General features: G+C 41.4%; 1 long non-coding RNA gene across 1 annotated transcript in view; it reads right to left on the bottom strand.

Moving 5' to 3' along the window:
- LOC144307212 (uncharacterized) overlaps window positions 1-17,380 on the bottom strand; it is a 29,077-nt gene extending 11,697 nt beyond the window's left edge. Inside the window, exons 1-2 of the long non-coding RNA XR_013374146.1 lie at window positions 16,766-17,380; window positions 15,345-15,499 (exon numbers count right to left, since the gene is read on the bottom strand). This is a non-coding gene — a long non-coding RNA (uncharacterized LOC144307212). The remainder of the gene's footprint in view (window positions 1-15,344; window positions 15,500-16,765) is intronic.
- Window positions 17,381-19,929: the final 2,549 nt, after the last annotated feature.

Genomic DNA, 19,929 nt, shown 5'->3' with positions numbered 1-19,929 from the left:
CACAGGACTTGGCATGTAGCAGGAATACCATAAATTTTATCTCTCCCTTTTCCCCATTTTTGGCAATGATGTTTAATACTTTTCACCTATATTCTATATATACAGAAAGCCTCTTAACTCTATAAACATGTGTAATTGTTATTTGCTAGAAGTAAAACTTGCACAATGGGTCCAGTCGGGATTATCATCTGAGAAGTGAGTCATAGCTACCCATGTATTCAATTCTTACATCCATCCAGGGAGCACAGATCTCATTCCTGGGGCCAAACCATACTTTCTTTAAGTAATGATCTCATTCAGAGCTTCCCTCTCATTTCTCTCTGACTACTCTCCTGCAGAGCTCATCTATTTCTATTATCCTGAATGCCTTGGCATCCACGGAGCCAGCCCTACTTTAGTCATCTGCAGACCTGGAATTTGCTCTTCCCCCAAAATATTTATTTTGTTAAAAGGATTCAACCAAAGGATTCACAAGTTCACCCAAACAGCAGGTGTCTGTTTTTGCCAGGAATGCTCCTTTCATTTTAAGGACATTGTTTCAGGCACCAGGAATATAAATGATGGAAAAGCTGAGGGCAGGTCTGTGTGGTTCCATTGGGTCTAGGTTGCCACTGGACACCGAGAAAAGAGCAAGGAACTGGGTGATTTATTAACCCTCCCCACTCGTAATACTGGCTGTAAAGAAGGCTTTAGCTCAAGAAGACTGGAAGTTTAGAACTATACTCCTTACTCTGTGTGACTGCTGTGGGACTTTTGCATGAAAAATTTAGGATTCAAGTGGCAATTCCAGAGTTAAAAAATAAAAATAGAGAGGGAAGGGGTACCTTGGTGGCTCAGTTGGTTAAGCTTCTGACTCTTGATTTCTGCTCAGGTCATGATCTCAGAATCATGAGATCAATCCAGCCCCCACCGAGAACTCCCAGCCCAGCTGGGAGTCTGCTTGTCCCTCTCCCTTCCCCTCTCCCTCTGCTCCTCCCCGCATGAGCATGTGCTCTGTCTCTCCCTCTTTAAAGTGAATAAAATAAATCTTTTTAAAAAATGAATAAAGAGGGAAAACCAAGAAGCAATTTTTCAAATGACATTGAAGTAATGGACACAAAAAATTTGCCATTTATTCAAAGTGTAAAGTTCTACAGAGAAGCTGAGCCAGAAATCCAAGAGGACATAGACTACATTGTGAACAGCACCTACTGGTTGCTTAGACTTCTGAGCTGAGATGCAAAATTAAAGGGGATTATTTTTTAAATGCACAGAAAGCTTGGGGGGAAAATTCTCTGAAGGTTTCTTTATACAGCTCTGTTAATTGAACAATCTTTGAATATTTAGTGACCATCTCTTGCTCCTAATCATTTCCTGTATCCTGGCTCCCTAATTAGAAAGGAGTAAGACCTGAAAAACATTGTCACCTCATTTCTTCTTGCATCCTCTACATTACCTCCACGATGATTCCTGGAGTACGTTGTGGAATGGAAGAATAAATGAATGAGCAATTGATAATATTATATTAATATCCTAAAATACAACATGTGTTTGTGTTATAATAATGATGACTGATAACTTCTAATGTTCATATGATATTTTGAAAAGTTAGCACAATTCTCCAGTAAAAATGAGAGCTGAATTACCAATCAGGATGGTGTAAAAGTTATAAGAAAACTTTAGAATAAGACAACCTATTTTTATCTCCTTTACCTTGTTCCAAAGAGGACAGTAGGCAGGTGAGTTTCATATTCTCAATCTTTTAAATTGCCAGCTAATACCACATTGCATTTGTAAGAATTTCACAGTTTAGGAAGTCCTTTCCTATCTCTTATTTCATTTAGATGTTTGAGCGACTCTAGGAGGAAGATATTATCATGCTTATTTTACTGATCTAAAAAAAAAAAAATAGATACAGAGAAACAACTGCCCTTCACAAGTCCACAGAATAGGTGAGTTTGGGAACAAGACTCACATCCAGTTTCCTCACCCAGGTTCTCAGCTTCCCCTGATGTCCAGAAGAAGTTAATTCCAGACTTTGGGAGAGGTCATATAGATAGTACGGTCCAGGCAGAGAGAGATATCGCCTTTGAGACATGTGACAAACAGCAGCCTGAGCTGGAAGTGACTAAGAAAACACAGTAAGAGCTTGAGAATCTAGACAAATACCCAAGATTTTCAAGAATCCTCAAAATTCAAGAATAGCATATAATTTTCCTCATAAAAAATTCCCATGGTGATGAACAAAGAACAGTCGAGTCCATTGAGAGGCTGATGCTGGGCAGTAAGCTGAGCTCCCTCACCAGCTACGTGGCTAACAGCAGAGAGACCAGCATTCCTGCTTCACCAAAACCCCGTGCCACAGGTCTCCTAGAGCTCATAATTTCAGACTGTCAGGTCAAAATGTCTCCCTGTTTTATGAACTAACCGAATGACCTTCTCAGATAGCACTGATAATTTCATGGATATATTTACCTATTTACACTTTGGGGAAACCTCGACCAAAAGTTAAGGTGGATTTGCCCAAATGTGTATAGCATCTGAGACAGTAATGCAAATTGTTGTAAAAAATAATCCTTATGGGCTATGCTAGATCTCTTATCTGACACAGCACAGGAGAATATGTATTCAGTACCTAAAAGTTTCTCTTCATAATATGGGATCAGCCACGATGCCCTGAAAGTTGCCAACTCTGCTCTATTTGAGTTGAGAGTTCTATCTCTAACCACATAGTTAAGTGAAGTCAGCTGTCAGGGCCAATACAGACGTCATCTCTCTGAAAATAGGGAAAGACCAATGCTTAGTGCTGGGAAGAACAGGAAAAGATGAAAAAAAAAAAATCTAGTTCATGGAATAAGAACTCAGAAGGTGGGTAGGCCAGGACAAGGGTGTGAGATCAGCTCAGCATAGCAGCCCATATTCATAACTGATATCGCAGCAGAGCAGAGGGAGGGAGGAGCAGACACTAGTGCAAGCATCAGGTCAGCTGCAAGAGAGACCCATGGAAGGGTCCCCTATATCAATTTTAAAGCCTCAGCTCTCTACAAGCATAGAGCCCAACACTAAGGAGGGATTCTCCTTGAGGACAGGAGCCAAACTTCTATGAATAAGAGGGATCTATGAATACCAATTGTTCCTAATGAATTTAAAAACATGAAGAGAATCTACTGCCTAAAGATGCTACCAATGTGACTGAGAAACACTTGATTTCAGAGAGAAAAATATATATTTATTTTTTAGAATTTCTGCTTTCTAAGGAGACTGCACCTAAAGTGGGGATTTCCTAACAAGATGATGGCTGAAGGTAAAGATGGGAGAAACTAAGAGAAGATTCCATGGCTTTATATGGGAAAGCAGTCATGGACATTCTGGGAGCCAAGTAAAGGTGGCTTTGATGAGACTGTCTAGGCTACAGGCTAGGGGCATCACTGAGTGAAAAGAAGCAGCTGATGACTGAGGTACTGGAGGGGGAAAGTTTTTTGATTGAGATTTTTACTTAGTTTTGCTATATGGTATTAACATCTCCTCTCTCATCTGTAACATCTTCAGTAAAATTCACATTATTCTCTAATGCTCCATAGAACTGGACTGACTTTTGGAGATTTGACAAAGTGATAAGCCCAACTGAAACGAGAGAGAAAGGGGCAATGATATAAGCCAATCCTGGGGGACAGAGGCACATTTGGAATATGCAATAAAGCTCTTTTATTCTTTAGTCACAATCATAGGGGACGCTGTTCCCAGAGAGTTCCGAACATTGTATAGTCCGACTGTAAATGATCTGGGAAAAACTGAAATCACTATTTCATAGGTAGCCTCAAAATTGCAGAGGACCAACATAAAAAGGATGATATCACCCTCAAACCTCATTATTTTGATATTAAATGATACAGTCTGAATTTGAGACAAGAATTAGAGCATTTAGTTTTAATAATACTCCAAAGATTGTCAAAAAGACCCATCTCTGTTATTAAGCAGCAATTTGATCTTAAGCCAGCCTTGTGTCAACTCAGGTCCCAACTGTATCCAGATAAAAGGGGAAGGTGAAGGATTAGGGAGCCCTCATGGCCGAGGTGGCACAAGTCCAACCCCATCTCACTTGGACTCCATGACATCAGTCTCACAGATTAAGTCAGATTCCAGTCATTGGTCTCACCCATCAGAAACATGAGCAACCTTAATAAGTCGGATTGTAGGCCCTCGAGGATGTATAACTAGCATATTGAACAGGCTCATCTCAGTGGGAGTTTCAATTCATCATTTTTTTGCTTTATTCACCAATTACTGCATTCAACACTGCTCTGTTGAAGCTCTCGTTCTAGTCCCCAAATGATGCCTTCAGAAATTTTCACAATTTTCCTGTGATTTAATTTTCAGGATCAATCTAAGTTTCAAACTCAGAGCTTCTCATCCATTATAGCATGTGGTCAAGAAGGCCTGGTCAGCATTTTTAGTTCTCCCTCACAGCTTCTTAGTGTGGGGGAAGTGCCGTCTGGGTTTAGCAACTCTCTTCCTTCTCCCTTACTAAGATTTTACTCCATTGGTGTCGAGGGTTGGAAAGATAAATGGGTAAGAAACACCTGCCTCTTAGTTATCAATAGTGGTCTCCTCTCTGCTGCCATCTTTCTTCTGTTGGGATCTGCCACAAGTATGCCCGTCATTGATCAGCATCGATGCCCTCTGAGTGATCACACATTCAATATTGACTGTTTCATGGAACATGTGTGGATGTTCTTTGGAGCATCTTCAAGACCATCCCTACCGCACAATTCTCTGAAGTGAGATTTTTGGTCCTGGAAAAGCATCCCACAGCCTCTTGATACTAGACCCCTTCAGCTTATGGCCCACCCTCATAAACGGGGAGCTGGTAAGTGACTTCGGTACAACTTTCTCCGAGTCCATGGGTCCCAAAAGATCCCACATCTTTTTTTCCCCTTGTATCTTTGACTTTCCAATCAGTGTCACTTCCTCTCTTTGCCCTGCCGTCACTCTTACATAACTGTCTCTTACATGCTTAGTTATGCACAAGGAGAACTTCAGTACATGTTTCCTAGACGGGTAACCAATCAGGAACAGCCTCCCCTTCTTTAAGGTACCCTTAATCTCTACAAGCGAATCCTTAGTTCCACCATTCACTTGGCTTTGAAAAGGGAAGGGAAGCCATGGCACTTCCAAATATGCCATGGCTCTTGCTGTAACTATTGATTCTTGCAAATTTTCACATATTCCTCTCTATTTCTCAGGCTCTTTGTAGTGAAGCTAACCATGTGGCTAATTGTCACCCACAGAATATGAGTGGAACTGACATGTGTTGCCAGGATGGCCTTGGAAACGCAAGATAGTAGACACACAAGATGGAGGCAGCACCATCCAGAAGTCCTAAATGAGGTTTCTGGCCCCAGCTTTTGGTTTTCCTTTTTAGAAGGTGAAATGCTTAATGTCTGTTTGTCCTCAGCTTTGAACCCTATTTGCAGGAAAGAGGAAAAGTCATCCTACAAACGTTACTACCTTTGGCACCTCATAGGGTCATCTGAACAGAAGACCAAAGATGCCAAAAAAAAGCCCTGTAAGGTAGTAACCAAATGTGTATGTACGTTTCCTAATGACCATGCTCTTCAATTCAACCTCTCTGTTCTCTCTCTAAAAGGTTTGAGTCATTGTAAGAGCTCCAGCCTGGACTGGATCTCACAGTCACAAAGGTTGATATTTAACTCCTTACTAACTGAAATACACAGAGCAAGAAACATTTGGCAATGACTGCAGTGTAGAAGGGTTGCTTGAGCAATAAGCTCCCTTCATGTTTCACCAGTTCAGCATCACATCTGCTGGATCAAAATAAACAAATATTTTTCATTGAACTTAACAAGGAAGTACATGACCTTAACATTCATTTTTATCAAAGAGCTGGAGCCAATGAGATCCCCTGGTGTTTTCAGTCATGTGCCACCTCACTTTCTGTTTCCTCTTTGCTTTACTTCTTACAATCTCATGAAGTACCACTGTAAGAGCCTACAGTGTGTGTGCTCGGAGGAAGGGACATTTGCCGGAGTTTCTCGGAGTGTTTTTCTTTAAGCGAGGTTTCCAAGCACAAAACCATATAAAGGACAAATGCCAACTTATAACAATTTCACCCACAAACTATATTTAAGCACGGCATAGTTCCCAAATAAAATAAGACTACAGAAACAGTTTTACTGCTTAGGGGGAAAAAAATGTATGTTTTTAGAACAGTTAACCCACAATAGCACAGCTGACAACTTCAAATAAAGGCCACAATCCTGTGAGCCTGTAACTCAATTTTACATAGGCTGGGTGTAGTGTTTCATGTCATGGATAGAGTTTCTTTACTGCTTTTAATGGTGGATGTTAGAAGCCTTCTTCCTGCAATTAGTATAATGGAGGATATAAGAGTGGAAATAGAAGCCTTTTCCCCTGTTCACCTAGGCAATGAAAAAGTTTAAAATCATAAATAGTCCCAAGGTTAAAAAGAGGTCACATAGATTATCTCCCCCCTCCCCCCGACTCCGTAACTGTGCTCATGTTTTGAGAGAATTTCCTGCTTAAAAATTATTCTGGTTAAATGGCATCTTAAGGAGATAGACCTGGTCCCTCATCCACCCACAAAGTGGCCCCAGAGGAAATTCTTAGCTGTGGAGGATATACTCAGCACGGCCTGTGCAGCCTTCTCATCCCAGCAGGAGGCAGTGGACTTTCTAAAGACTGTGATGGTCACCACTGGCCCCTCACTAGCCTCCCTTTTGGTCATGCCCATTTTGCCTCCAGGTTATCACTGCATTTGAGATTCCTTGCTGCCCTGTCTAACCCTAAACTGGGAGCTCCCTGCACGAGGACTATGCTTCAAGCCTTTTTTTTTTAATTTAGATTATTTATTTATTTATTTATTTATTTATTTGAGAGAGAGAGTATGGGCGAGTGAGAGACCATGAACAGGTAGGAGAGGGAGAAGCAGACACCCTGCTGAGCAGGGAGCCCAATGTGGGGCTCTATCCTGGGACTCCAGGATCATGACCTAAGCCAAAGGCAGACACTCAACCAACTGAGCCACCCAGGCAGCCCTCCTATGGGCTTTCTTGGTAAGTAACTAGTGTGATACATTATTTAATCTTAAAGTTCTGATGATTTCATAGATGATATGTTTCACGCATTAGCTACCACTGGTGAATTTAATTTCAAGAAAACTGGTAAGATCCTAGTGCCTTGATAAGATTTCCATGTGTTGCCAAGGCCTGGCATTCTCATTCCACATTTTATTTCTTTGTGGATAGATTTGGTATCTGATAATAATTAAATTCTCAGGAAGTTTAGCATACCAAGTTATTATCACTTATAAAAGCATGAATAAAGAATCTTGAAGAAAAAAAAAAGAATCTTGAAGAAAGTAGGTATGGTGGCAACATGGTTTGGAAACAGGACTTCTGAGGAGAAGAGTGCAATGAAAAGTGGGGAAGAGGCAGAGAATTTAAAGTTTAAGGGCACAGAGGAACTTAATCCATTTTCTTTAATGAGTAGTATTTCTGCCCTGGTATTCCAGAGAGCCTCAATTTTCATCTAAAATTAAGTTCATTTTTTAACAGCCTTTTGGAAACATACTTGGGAAGAAGAGGACTTTTTAGAGCATATCTTAAAAAACAAATATATGGTTTTTTTATTTTTTATATTTTTTAATTGTTTTTTTTAAGATTTTATTCATTTATTCATGATAGAGAGAGAGAGGCAGAGACACAGGCAGAGGGAGAAGCAGGCTCCATGCAGGGAACCCGACATGGGACTCGATCCCAGGACCCCAGGATCGCGCCCTGGGCTAAAGGCAGGCGCCAAACCACTGAGCCACCCAGGGATCCCTTAAAAAACAAATATAGTCTACACTGAGCACCTACCATGTCCTAGAGATTTTACACATTTATTCTCACTTAATTCTCAAACAACTCAATATCAAGAGCTCCCATTTTACAGATGAAGAATCAAAGGCTCAAAGAGACTAAACAACAATGGGAAAAACAGAGATTCCAACCACATCACCCACTGGACCACCTACCACCCACACCACCAGCATCAACATCACCCCCAACAAGCAAGTCCTCCCAAATATAACACTATACATGTGATCAAAAATATAATTCTGTGTGGTTCTGATCCACCGAAGCACTTTGCCATACTGCTCCTGGTCCTGACTCAGTAATGCCATGAAACTACATACTGCACTGGCCTGGCACAGAACTCTTTCTCAGAAGAGACCCAAATAGAAAGTAGCATTAATATTAATAGAAATAACTATTTTTTTAAAACTCAGAAAGCCAGATCTAAGAGGTAGCCAAATGCTTGCACTAAATCTGACTTGTGGTGCTTAGCACATTCATGCTTAATGACCTAAGCAATTCACAGTCCCCGCTCCCCGTTGGTGCAACCCATTCCCAGCAGCCTACATCAAGCTGGTGGTGAGTATCCAGTCATCAGAGCTGGAAATGGACTCAGCACCTACTATGAGCCAAATTATGACTTCATGCAAGGGCTTTTTTTGGTTTGTTTGTTTCTGTAGCTGTAATGATGAATTAAGGAGGAAAAAATTAATGTCAACTTTGAGTTCAACAACCATCTTTTTTTTTTTTGTAAATTTATTTTTTATTGGTGTTCAATTTGCCAACATATAGAATAACACCCAGTGCTCATCCCATCAAGTGCCCACCTCAGTGCCCGTCACCCAGTCATCCCCACCTCCCCTTTCCCCCACCCCTAGTTCATCTTTGAGTGCCTCTTATTGCAACGGCCCCTGCGCAAAGCAGGCACTGAAGGGACAGATAGATTTCCACATGTGCTCTCAAGGAACTCATCTGATCATTGGCACGGATATTTAAGGGAAAATAGGCCATCCTGGCCTTCCAGAATGAGACTTTGCCATATTCCACCTCTTGAGTGGAAGAGAAAATGCTTATCCAGATTGAAATAATGTCTTGCTCTTCTCCTGAAGCATAATACACTTTTCTTTATTTGGCAAAATGCACTCCTTTTCCACTCACGCCTGCGGTGTGGGGAGCCCCTACCAGGAGTGGAGAGGTTTCTGTTAGCTGCTGGCTGAGAGAGTTCTTGCTAGATCTCCCCTCACATGCTGCCTCTCCATGTCTTTGCACCCTTCATTTGAATACAACGAGCACATGTACAATTTTAGGATTAATTGAATATCTACATCCCATACCTCTGCTTTATCAGGACTTTATCTCAATCATTACATCTGTCCACCTATTCCACTCAAAGTACAATCCTGCCTGTCACTGAGACAGATTAATGTGATACAAATTGACATTTCCCTCCTCATCCCAGTGGGCAACCTGGTCCTCATTAGAGTCAACAAAATTAAAACATCCCTGAAAAAGTGTATTTAAATTTTACTCTGAGAACAAAGGAGGAAATGCAAGTACAATCTGTCAGTTTACCACACAAAATTTTGTTGGGTTTACTTAATGAATAAATTGCTGTTAACTCATAAATAAGCCATTAGCAAAACAAAACTGCCAAACAAAACATTATCTCCTAATCTGCTCATCTCTCTTCAGACCACCATGGAAAAAGTGGATAAACCTGTTGATCAATCCACCACAGAGATGGAAGTAAAACACTGAGGACTTATAATCAGGTTGTTCAGAATCTAGAAGAAAAAGAAATGGCACTTGTGCCTCAATTACCTTAAGATCTTGCACTAAAAGTCTTGCTTTGGAGTTGGTGTTTTGGGTTTACTGTTTCACCTCTCACTTTTTTTAAAAAAAGATTTTATTTATTTATTCATGAGAGACACAGAGTGAGAGAGAAAGGCAGAGACACAGGCAGAGGGAGAAGCAGACCCCACACAGGGCACCTGATGTGGGACTCGATCCCGGAACCCCAGGATCTCGACCTTTGACCAAAGGCAGGTGCTAAACCACTGAGCCACCCAGGCGTCCCTTTCTTTTTTTTTTTTTTAAAGTCACCTCTCACTTCTTATTTTATGAACACACATAACCTCAGTGCTTAGAGACTAGTCCTATTTCCTCATTTTGGAGAAATGAGGAACAGGAGCCCAGGGAGGTTACTGGAGGCCCCTGCGGGTAGGGCTGTGCTGAGAACCAGGTGTCCTCACTTCAGCTCCTTCCAAGACCTGAGTATCTTCTCTGCACTACCAATAAAAGGGGGGAGAGAGGAGGTGAGGAGGCCCCCCCTGCTTCACAGAGGAGGGGGAAGTGCTTCCGTTACCACTACCATGGACGGTACTGAAAAAGTATTATTTCTGCAGTGTGATGACATCAGAGTGGGTCAAGGGTCTTCGAAGGGAAGTCTATGGGTGCTGTTAAATCTGACCAAATCACACAAGACAAAGATAGAGGTGGTGTGGAGAGATGGAGATATGATTGGAGAAGAGGAGGAGACCCCAGGCCAGGCCAAATGCAAAATGACTGACATCCAGAATGGGGCTCTGTGACATCAAGATTCCTTTCCCAAGCGCCCTGAAGGTTTTTCTCTTTTTAAAGATCTTCAGCTGCGGCCATTTGGTTCTCTGGTGCCCTTTGTTTTCTGGCTGGTGATCCTTTTCTTTTTCCTTCCCTACACTTAAGAAAGAAAAGGAAAAGAAGGGGCTGGGATGGGGTAACTGTTCCCAGGCCTACAAGCCACGGCCCTGTGCAGCCAGTCTTAGAGCTCCCCCTGCTGGTCCCAGCAGGGCGCTTTGCCTTAAGCAACCCTACTGGGTCTCACACCCCAACTAGCTAAAGAGCTTAGACCCTATGCTGAGTTCAGCTGATAAACAGGTTACAGCAATATCTCTGCTGACACTGTGCTTCTGTATGCTCAATAGGAAAAACTTGGGAAAAAAAGGCAAAATTGAGTTTATAAAAATTGTTTCCTGCAGGAGTGCCTCCTAATTCAAGCAGAATGTCACTCACCAGTGGGGTTCAATAAACCCTTAATCTTAACCATCCACTTTATCATGAAAATGGCACTGTTTATTCCACTGGTAATATCTTGTGTCGAAATCTGAACAGTATTTCTTCTCTAATGGGAGTGAGACAGAAAACCCTGCCAATCAAACGGGAAAGAGAAGCCCGCATCAGACAGCAGGCCTCTGTTTTCAGGGATAAAAACCCATATTCATTCGCACAGGACCACTGCAACTTTAAAAAACAATATCAAAAGGAAAAAAAGTTAGAATTGCAGAGGAATGTTCTCTGGGTGCTTCTATTTTTTCATCTCTTTTCTCTCCCACTTTCTCCCCGTAAGGAAAAAAATTAAAGCTGGTTTGATTTCTTGTTTGCTTAAAGGCTAATGTATATTTACAGAAGCATCTAAGGCACGGATTGCTTTGAATTTAGTGGTCCTTCGATATACAATAGGGCTACTGTGTTTCAAAGGATTTGGCCACCCATCATGACCCATGACTCAGTCTGTCCATTAATCTAAACACAGGCTCTCTCAGATATATCCAGATGCCCAAAAATCTTTTACATTTTTTGATATGGACTTCTTGTTTCTGTATCTAAGGGGAATTGTTGCTGATATTCCACTGTGTCCCCAAAGGGTTTCTAAGCAAGTTCCCATCCACTTGTCATAAGCACAGAAGAATAGGTTTTCTTCTCCCTAAGCGAGAATCATACCCCTAGGCCAACAAGCCACAACAGTTTTCTTCTCCCTTGCCAAGTATCCATTCTCATATCAGGTAGACACCAATTGTTGCTAAAAGGTGATAATGGTAACAATGGAGCGACCCATGGTGAGGGAGAGTCTTCCCATTACAGTGAAATCTGATAAGGATTTGGTATGACCTTGCAACTCTTTTTTAGAGCAGTTTTGGTATGACCATGCAACTCTTTCTTTAGAGCAGTCTGTAATTAGCAGAAATAAAGTTTCTGTTAATATTGCAATAAGCCAACATTATCAATGGAACTTTACAAGAATGACAATTTTAAAAAGAAAGAAAAAAGAAAGCTGACTCTCAGATGTCTATGCCAAGTAGCCAGTTTCCAGCTATGTTTTGGTTCCTTCCCCTTGCCTTACCAACAGCTCCATGTTACCAGGCAGGTTTCCAAAAAAACTCCCTTCTCTTTCTCCTGTTGGATCAGATGATTCATGGAATCCACCAAAGAGTTACAATAAAAATTTCATTCTACCATGAAGCAATGGGTTTCACATGGAAATGTCTTCCTGCTTGATTTCACTTGTGAAGTCCTCTTGATCTAACATCATGCAAGGAGAAAATCACTCATTCTGCCGGAAATTTACTTATTTATTTGTATTGTAGGATCATTGCCTCCTCTACGATATTCATAATTTTATTTAGGTTAACAAGGAAAAACAAGAGCGTTGTGTTCCCTAAGATTCCTTCTCATTTTATGGAGTAAAAGAAGTTTTGAGGTATGACCCAATTACTCTCCAAACATCCAGGTATCCAAATCTAAAACATCTAAAATATCCAAAATATCTAAAAACCTCAAATGGGTGAAAGCCTACTTTGTTTGGAAGATATCCACAAGAAGAGAGAGAAAGACCTAGGAGCCTTATTTTAAGTCACTACTAAAGCCTAAATATCCCCTACTACCACAGCCTAAGCTGCATTCCTCCTGAAAATGCTCAACACTGGTTATCAGAGCAGAATTAGATCCTTTGTGGAGCCCAGTCATGATGGTTTCCATTTACCAATGCCATGGCTAATTTGCAAAATTAAATTTCTATCAAATTCTCATTTACATCCAAATGATGTCAGAAAACAATCTGACCCAGTTAGTCACTGAAATTCTTTCGCTGTGGCCAGGTGCTCTGGAGAAATTCTGTTCTCTCTGTAACTTCCTCACCCACAACTTTCAGCCAATCATTCAACATTTTAACGGCCTCCAATGACATGGAAAAGTTAATGACCCAAAAATACCACAATGATCCATAACCGTGCATCTATACACATGCTGTTGTTCTTGCTGCATGTTGAGCTTCCACCCATCCTTCAAAACCCATAGTCCATACCATAACCTCTATTATGAAGCCTCTCCTTACTTCTAAACAAAGGCTTATCCTGCTTCCTTAATGTTGCTTCTGCTTCCAGCATGACAGTCTCCTCCAAGCGTGGGCCATGAACACCCTGCATCAGAATTACCCAGGACTAGTGTTAAAATTTGCATGATCCCAAACTCCACCCAGACCTGCTAAATAATCAGAAACTCTGGGGTGGACACCCAAGAATATGCATTTACTAAATTCCTTGTCCCCTCTCCTGGTTAGTCTGATGCAAATACAAACATGTATTTTATTGCCCACATAATTCTGAGTAGCAGTTCATATTTATTGAGCTCCTATGTTATGCCAGGCACTGTTCTAAGCACTTTATACATATATTACCTCATTTAATTATCACAATAACTGTAGAAGAAGAAACCATTTTTATCTCCATTTACATGTTAATTAACTTCTCTGAGATAATGTGAAATTAGAAACTCTCCCAAGAGCACATACTAATAAATGGCAGAAAAAAGATTCAGGACCAGGAAATCTTATTCCTGGGTGCCTGTCCCTAAATCACTGGGTTTTACAGTCTCAAAAATAATTGTTTGTCTTCTGCCTCTTTTACTAGGCTGTGAATTCATCTAGAGCAGCAATTGGATCTTTCCATCTTGGTAACAGCAGCACTTCTCATAGTGCCTGATGTACTCAATAAATGTTTATTAAACTGTTTAAAATGTAGAATAAACCAAGGTATCATCTTTTTGTCTGTGGGTAATAATATCAGTGAGGTAAAAAAAATTTTAAAAGCCAAAACATGGAAGAAGAAGAGAAGATGGCGGAAGAGTAGGGTCCCCAACTCACCTGTCCCCACCAAATTACCTAGATAACCTTCAAACCATGCTGAAAATCTACGAATTCGGCCTGAGATTTAAAAAGAGAACAGCTGGAATGCTACAGTGAGAAGAGTTCACGCTTCTATCAAGGGATAAATTTGTAAACATTTATCTCTAGAATAAATCCCACTTGATTGTGAAAAAAATAAAAATAAAATAAAAGCCAAAACTCTCATGGACCACAAAAAAAAAAAATAATAAACAGGTAAATATGGCAATGCTTTGGTGAGACATAGTAAAATTATGCCTGGTTTTCATAAAAAATATATAAGTAATGTAACAAATATAAATAAATTAATTTTATACCGGAAACCAAAGTCTCTCTACAGTGTCACATCATAAACTTCATACTGCAGAAAGCAAGCCTGGGGACAGTGAAGCAGTCCCCAGGAAATTACTAGGAACTTTCCAAACCATATTTTCACATCTCTTCATCTAGATGTAACTTCAAACAATAAGAAAAAAAATACATCAGGTTATGAAGCTGTTTCATTTTGAGGAATGGTATAGAACTCTACTGCTTCCTTATCAAATACCTAGAAACTTCAGCCAAACAGCTTGAAGAAGTAAATTTTTCAAAATCTTTGAAGAAAGATCCAGCTCTACAGGGTGGTAGCACCTTTTAAGTCTGGCTCTGCTCCCAAGAAGGCGTATCACATGCATTCATTCCTTTCACCAACATGGTATATTGACAGGCAGGCCCAAGTGCATTAGAAATGCCACAGATGTTACCGGCCACTTCCCAAGAAGAAAAAAGGCCTGGACTCTGACCTGTTAAAAACTGGCATGTTATTTATACAAGTGATATCAGAACCTACATGCTGTGTCTACACTTAGCCTAAGAACCCAATGAAAACTGAGAATGTCATAAACCATTCAGCCAGAAATCTACGCATTATATACATGGATAACAAATGAGAGGGGGTTTTTCCTATTTTTTTAATCCAGATATTTTGATGCTGTGTATACAAACATACATACACACACAAATGATTCCAGTCTCCATTTCTAACCTGTCGCCTCACCTCTCACGTCTTCCGAGTTTGGGCTATCAGCCAGGGGCACAAGTACCCACCAGCAGGTACACACGCCCCCATACAATGTGGGTCCCAGTGGGAGTTTTAGATGAGCTTCGTGGATCTCACATCTGAGTCAATGCAAAACCCCATCAAAAGAAACCTCCAATCCCCAGAAATAAACTCCCTCCTCGCTTCCAGACGTGCTGAGAAAACATTTTTCTCTCTTTTAAGAAACTGTATACATAATACCCTGCAAGAGCACATGTCATCTCAACTATTCAAGTGTAAAGGGACAGTTTGCTGGTGGTGACTTAGAAGTTCAGAACGGACGAACACTCAGCACAAATATAATATTTAAAGACAAGCTATTTCCAGACACGTGTGTGGCCGCATGTTGCCCAGGGCTGCCCCGCTCTAGACAGCTTGCATTACATGCCTACACCTCCAGAATGTTCCAGCATTTAGGTGACGTGGGGCTCACCAAATTTCAGACAGGGTAAGAAGTGGCCTTGCTTGCACTAGAGCAGCAGGGTCATCAGCATCCTCGTGACTTGTAGTGGTGGAACATTTCCCTCCCTTTCATTTCCAAGAGTTAGTAGTGGTGAAGGATGTAGCTATTGTCAGCTCCTCCAGGACCTACAACAAAAAGCAGAGATCTCATCACCAAAAGTACGATTTTATATGATTTCTGTTTCCTTCTGTGAGTTGCCTACAGATTCTCCTGCCAAGGAATGCAACAGCTTTATAAACAGTGACATGAGGACATAGCTGGACTTTCCAATCTAAGTCAGAAGTGGTTTGGTTTGGACTCGCTAAGGGGAAGCATTCTGTGTTCAGCCTGATTGGTTCTCTCAACTCTCCTTCTAAGGAAGTCTTGTCCTCCAACTGTCAGAACCGCAAAATACAAAACCATTCATCTCTCGCTTTAGAACCTTGCCTGAGCCACTCAACACCCCTGAGGCATGCGTCTCTCCAATCAGGAGCGCTTGCTTCCCAGAGCCAAGTACATTTCTATAAATGCTTCACGTGGGAAGGAACAAAACCAATAAGTCAGAAAGCTGACTCAGAAATGAGCGGAAGTGTTTCCTTTCCTCCTCCCAGCAGATTGGTTGTTCTGTGGTGATGCTCTGGTGTGACCACTATGCAAGGCTTGGCGGCCTGTCAGCACAGGACAAAGTATTTGGCCACCAACATCATGACTTCTACATTTGGGGCAATTGCTTGGAACAAATACAAAAGTACCAGTGAACAGACCTAGAGTGTACAAATTATGCTCCACAGCAATAAGTTCAAAGGGACAAATGCTCCAGATGTTCGGGAACCTGTGGCTGGGTCTCATTTACATTTCTCAGCAATGGAAGCCAACTGTAAGGGCCATAGCTTTGGAAGCCTGGGATCTACCACCCGTTAGAGACTGGACAATAGCCAGCGGAATTCAGGGCAGTTGGGCCCTGGATACTGGGCAAATCAAACAATCAATACTTATTGATCACTTATGCCTGGATCAAAAGGCACCACATTTTTTACGTGAAAGAGCCATCACTAATAACCACCTTTGCATTTAGAAAATAGTGCAGCATAAAAGCACTTTTGAATACATTATGTTCTTTCAGTCCAGACAACAGACAGCCTCATTAGTGATTAGCCTCACTCTGTCTTTATTGACAGAGGAAAAAGCCATCTCAGGGGAGGTAGACGCTGTGCCCCGAATCACAAAGCCAGGGAGTTCAAAGCCACACTTAGGCCTAGTCTCTTTCCACTACTGCTCAGCTGTGAACAGTAACCAGAAATTCAGTCCTGGTACCTTCCTCAGAAGAGTCCTATAGCCCCAAGAGTGTCACAAAGTTCCTTGGGAAATCACACAGCCCAGAGGCTACAGGCAGGAGCTGTCCCCGCACTTACCTGCTGGCCCAAAGGCAGCCCGGCCTCTCTGCTGCAGCTCTTCCAGAATCTGCCACCAGGTAGATCCTTCTTGGTTCTTTCTTGATTAGCTCTCCTCCTCAAGAAGATGGGAAGGTGAGTCAAGACTTGTGTTCACAAAAAAAAAAAAAAAAAAAAGACTTGTGTTCACCACAGAGTGCTTAGTACAAAAGCTCTGGAGTCAGAGACCATCTTGGCAGGGGGCCTCAGTCAGTTAAGCATCTGCCTTCCACTCAGATCATGATCCCAGGGCCCTGGGATGGAGCCTCGCATCTCTTGAGCAGAGAGCCTGCTTCTCCTTCTCTCTCTCTCTCTTTCTCTCTCTCTTTCTCCGTCAAATGAATAAATAAAATCTTAAAAACCAAAAACAAAACGAGAGACCAGCTTGGAAGAACCTACTTCAAAGGGTCATTATAAGAATTAAATAATACTGAAAACAAAGCCTTGTATCAGCAAGCACTCCATGATCGCTATTCATATTTTTATCATCCTTAATTTTATATTTATAAAATGTAAATGAGCATATTTATAAAATATAAATGAGTATGTTTCCTGTATGAAGACAGCCTAACAAGCATTAGTAGAGCACCTGGCACTAGGCTGGGCCCCAGGGACTGGATGAGGCATTGGATACAGTCTCTTCAGTAGAGAAAGGAACTCCACTCTAGGAGGAACTTGACTTATGGAAAGAGGAAGTAGACACTAGTTTGAACTAAGAATTCTTTTAATTATTCAAAATTTGGAAAAGGGAGTTTTTTGCAGGTCAATGCATGCATGCACTACCTGCACCCGGTACCTCCAACCCTCACGGTTCTTGATCCTTTACCTTCCCACACACACACACACACACATAATGCCTTGCTTCTAGCCCATTCTCTTGGGCTTTTGCTAAGTAGCTATTTAGCTTGGAGGAGGGACAAAAATCACAGTGAAATATTAGTGATTTAAGTTTACTACTCCTGGAAAATAAATTCGAATTGGATTGGAATACTAGAATCTCTCCCCATGAGGAGCTTCAAATAATGCTGTTTCTAAGGAGTGGCTATCTGGGGTTCACCAGATGGAAATTCATTCACTCACTTATGTAGCCAGCCAATCAGCCAGCCAGCCAGTTATTCAACAAATATGTCAGGTTGTAGGTACCCTGACTGCGCTGGACTTCTTCTAGTCTAGCATGAGTGACAAGCATTATACAAGTGAACTAAAAAAGAAATAATTAACAAATCATGGTAAGAGCCAAAGAATAAAAGGTAAGATGATAAAGGAGGGGGCAGAGGTATATATACAGAGAGATAGCTGGAAAGACTTATTTAAATGAAGTCTACAGATGGATATTTGATTTGAGGCATTAAAGAGCCAACCCAATTACTTTGTAATATAAACAAGTACTGAATCGTTATGTTGTACACCTGAAATTAATACATTATATGCCGATTATACCTCTTTTTAAAAAAAAAAAAAAAAACTTTTTTTTTAAATAGGAGCCAGCCCTACCAAGAGGGACAGAACTGGGAGTAGGTAAAATGGCAGTGCAAAGCCCAAGGCAGAAAATGACCCAGAGTCTAGGACTCAGACAAGAATAACACTGACAGCTTGGGATGGAAAGCCAGGGAGAGATCATACATCGCCTTGTAGATCCTGGAAGGAGTTTGGTTTTTACTGAAGGACTCCACCAGAAAAGCCTTCCAGATCCCTTACATGTGTTTGATTCTTTAATATATATATTTTTATTTCAAGGAAATGTAAATTCATTTTTAATTTAGGACAAAATCTTTGCTCTCTTAATTCTTGGCCAGCACCTTCTTACTTCTCTGTAATTCCAGATTCTTGCTCCCACCCAGTGTGCTATGCTGGGAGGAGCACAGGCCCCCACTTGCTCTGGTGCTGGCACTGCTTGGAATGTGACCTTGAGCCAACGAGCGGTCATTGCAAACCTTGACTTCTGCATCTATAGAAGAAGTGGAACCAGGTGATCTCAGAGATCCCTTTGGTTCTAAATTAATTGATCAACAAGGAAGGGGGAAAAAATGCCCTTAGAGCTTACCCTTCCCGCTGTAGACAGTTTGGCGTGGGGGTTAAAAGCCTGAACTTGGGTGTTATAAATGTAGATTCTAATCCCGACCCTACATGCTAATGCCTCTACCTTGAGCAGGTGACTTTATCTCCCTAAGCCTCTTTCCTTACCCGTAAAATATGGATAATAGTCATGCCTACTTTGCAGAGTTCTCATGAAGAAGCAGGGGTGTCATTATTACTATGGCATCGCTATGCACAGATCATCCCATTGCAGGATGGCAGGACTTGGACTGGGGAGAAATAATAGGTTTAAGACTCAAGGCAGGTCTTTGGAACTTACTCTCATGAATCAGCATCTATTATGCCAATATTAAGGGTGAACCAACATGAAGTAAGGCTGGATCTGTGCGGAGCCCAGAGGTAAAGTCTGGTCTGGAAACTTGAGGCCGTTGAAAGGTTTTCAGCCGAAAAGGTATTTGCTCACTTGATGTGAAACACATGGTCCAGGGGGAAACCTCAGAAAAACACCAGCCGTCCCCAGTCCCCATCTCACGTGTGTGAGGAATGAGAGGGGCGCTTGGACAAAGCGTTATTCTCCTAGATACAGTCGTGGCCAGCAAAAGAACGAATAAGAAAAAAACAATTAAACTTCTAACATGAGCTAACTCAAATAAGCCCACCAACCTCTTAGTAAAATATACAGGCATTGAGCCAGGCTGTCCTGACAACGTGTTTAAAGAATACCCAACGTGCAGAGGAATTGAATAAATAGACTCGAAGTCGTGCAGTTCTTGGGGAATTTTCAAAAGGGTAAATGCCATTTGTTGGCCTCGTCTTCCTCCTCCTCTTCATAAAAGTCACAGAATCACAGGGTTGGAAGAGAAATCAGAGGTCGTCCTGCCCCAACCTCAGACAAAACGATTCTGAGCAAAATGATCCTTGAGTTCAAATCATAATTTGAACCAAACCGCTTAACCAGATAAGAAGTGATCTGAAGTGGAATTGGGGGCAGGAGCTGAGAAAGTAGTCCCAGTTTGGGCGTCTTTTTATTTCTCTGAGTGCCCACTGATTTACAAGTCAGCTTCACTGTGTAGAATCCTGAGAATGTTCTGCCTCTGTAAGCGTTTCCC

Source organism: Canis aureus, chromosome 38, assembly GCF_053574225.1.
Source record: "Canis aureus isolate CA01 chromosome 38, VMU_Caureus_v.1.0, whole genome shotgun sequence".
In the NCBI taxonomy this organism is placed as follows: domain Eukaryota; kingdom Metazoa; phylum Chordata; class Mammalia; order Carnivora; family Canidae; genus Canis; species Canis aureus.
Note: the sequence above shows the minus strand (reverse complement) of the source record. Positions and strands in the feature narration are given on the sequence as shown.